The sequence below is a fragment of the Gracilinanus agilis genome, chromosome 4, assembly GCF_016433145.1.
Source record: "Gracilinanus agilis isolate LMUSP501 chromosome 4, AgileGrace, whole genome shotgun sequence".
Lineage (NCBI taxonomy): Eukaryota > Metazoa > Chordata > Mammalia > Didelphimorphia > Didelphidae > Gracilinanus > Gracilinanus agilis.
In genome coordinates, this window is record NC_058133.1 from 259,454,051 (window position 1) to 259,456,763 (window position 2,713).

The 2,713-nt window shown below is 43.8% G+C and overlaps 1 long non-coding RNA gene across 1 annotated transcript in view; it reads left to right on the forward strand.

Moving 5' to 3' along the window:
- Nucleotides 1-2,450, forward strand: part of LOC123248020 — a 36,444-nt gene extending 33,994 nt beyond the window's left edge. Inside the window, exon 3 of the long non-coding RNA XR_006506167.1 lies at nucleotides 1,907-2,450. This is a non-coding gene — a long non-coding RNA (uncharacterized LOC123248020). The remainder of the gene's footprint in view (nucleotides 1-1,906) is intronic.
- Nucleotides 2,451-2,713: the final 263 nt, after the last annotated feature.

The window sequence follows — 2,713 nt, forward strand, 5'->3', positions numbered from 1 at the left end:
AGGAAGGAAGGAAGGAAAAAAAGAGAAAGGGAAGAAGAGAGGAAGGGAGGGAGGGAGAGAAGGAAGGAAAGAAAAAAGAAAAGGGAAGGAAGAGAGAAAGAAAGAAAATTAAGGAGTACAAAAAAGATTGAGGATCAAGAAAGATTAAGGAGTTGAGCCTGAAGAGATAAATTCAAGAAGGAAAAGAGACCTTTGGCAAGGTAAGTGAGAAAAGGTAAGTAGAACAATTAAGAGGGCAAAAAAAAGTTTTTTTAACCCATACCTTCCCTTTTAGAATCAACATTGTGTATTGGTTGCAAGGGGAAAAATGGATAAGGGTTAGGTCATGGGGATTAAGTGACTTGCTCAGGGTCCCACAGCTAGGAAGTGTCTGAAGTCACATTTGAACCCAGGACTTCCCATCTCTAAGCCTGGCTCTCAATCTACCTAGCCACCTAGCTGTCCCCCTTGTAATTCAATATAATAAAGTAGTTTGGTGAGTGTGTTACATTGTTGAAACATGAGGTTGACAAAAAGCAGAAAAGAAAGCAGGTATAGTTGTGGATTTGTTGTTAAGACAAAGGAAATGCAGTTGATCCCGGTGTGATAGTGAATTACAGGGTGCTAGAACCCCTGAATCAGGCACCAAATGACATCAGACATGCATGAGACCTCTGGGATCAGGCACTAATTGATACCTGACTCCAGTAATAAACTATTTTATAGGGGGTAGCTGGGTAGCTCAGTGGATTGAGAGCCAGGCCTAGAGACGGGGAGGGGGGGGGGGTCCTAAGTTCAAATCTGGCCTCAGACACTTCCCAGCTGTATGACCCTGGGCAAGTCACTTGACCCCCATTGCCTACCCTTACCACTCTTCCACCAAGGAACTAATACACAGAAGTTAAGGGTTTAAAAATATAAAAAAATAAACTATTTTATGGGAATTGGACCCCGTCTAGGCACCAGCGCAGATCAGGGGCCAGGGGTTAAGGACACATGGCTCCCCCAAAGAACAGCCAGCAGGAGAAATGCCATCAGTTCACGCCTGGGTAGAGCTACCCAGGGGCCTGGCCAAAGGGAAGGGAGGTAGAGGGACCTAGATTTCTCTCTATAAAATCTCCCCCAGTATTCCTGGGGTTCCATTTCCTCTCTGCTGACTAACCCCAATAAAAACTTTGCCTGAGATGAACAGAGCTTGAGTGACAAATTCTTTTGAATAGAGACCAAGCTCCCAGATCACAAACTTCTGGCTGCAATTGTTGCTACTAGGAAAAAGCTGTGGGTCAGTTACACTTAGGATCTCTGAGCTGCAATGGAGCTAAAGCCAAAGGGTTTGAGCCCCCTTGAGAGGGAGCTGAGAGGTTGCCTAACAAGTGCAAACTGACCCAGATCTTTAATGGAACACATCCAAGCTTCTGTGGCCATCAGCATTTGGAGATCAGACCTGTGAGCCTTTACTGTACCTCATCCTGGATGAAATAGAGAGACCTAGTCTTTTTTTGGGGGAGGGGGGTCATCAAATTATTAAGAATGATAATTGACTGTAAAAGTTTTAATCAAATTTCCTTAGGGTTGAGGTTTAAATATCGAGGAGTATCTTTTTAAAAAAGACTAAAAATTTCAACCATTTAGAGTAGGAGAAATTGTGCAATGGTTTGCTCTGAGTGTGATGTTTGTGTTTTTGCCAGCTGAATGATTATTTGTGTTCTAAAAGTAGATTGACCTTCCATGTGGGGGAGAAAGTGAAGGGACTAGATCTTGCCTCTCTACACAATGTGGCAAGTGGCACAGGTGCAGAGCCAGCACTCCCAGAGCTCCATTCCACACACACCCCCACCCCCTTCCTAGAGCCTGAGGACATTTTTTGTGTTCCCCACACCTCAGTCCAGCTACCCAAAGTGAGCACTTCCTCCCTCTGCTCTCACAGACAGCTTGAATTTGCCCTTTGGGCTAGAAGGCTGCTTGATAGAGAGAATGAAGAGTTCCCAAAGGAACAGAAGCAAGACTTCATTGGGTGGGGAAAAAAAAAAAGGAACTCTAAGGTACATATGGAAACACTCAAGATGGCCCTCCTCAAGATGTTGGAGAATGAGAGAGAAAGGAGAAAAAAAAAAAGAGGCAACTGTGCAATAAAAGATTGGATTGGAAATCGCCTTAGTTCCAAAGAATTTGCTGGTTTGGGAATAACAAAGCAATCCTTCAGTTGGACTCTGATCAGGAAGAGCCACCGACTCAGTGGATCCTTCAAAGGGCATCATCCTTTTTACTCTTCCCATTTACTGTGAGTGGTAGGAGACTTCAAGATTCTCTGGAGGGGTGAGTACAGGACTTCTTGGGCAGAAACGGCAAGCTGTGAGCCCATGGCAGCTAAATAGCACAGGCTTGGGTTTAGGAGAAAGGAATACATGTTTGTTAAGTGCCTAATATGTGCCAAGGGGGAGGTAGGTGGTACAGTGGATAGAGCAAGGAACCTGGAGTCATGAAGACCTGAGTTGAAATCCAGTCTCAGATAACTTACTAGTTGTGTAACCCTGACAAGACACTTAACCCCTATTTGCCTCCATCCCTCACTCAAAAAATGGGGACACACTGGAGAAGGAAATGAGAAATCACTCCAGTGTCTTTGCCAAGAAAACTCCATGGATTTTTTTTAATATGTCTCCTTCCAAAACATAACAAATTAAAAAATATATTTTGTATGACTGCACATATATAACCTATATCCAGTTGCTTA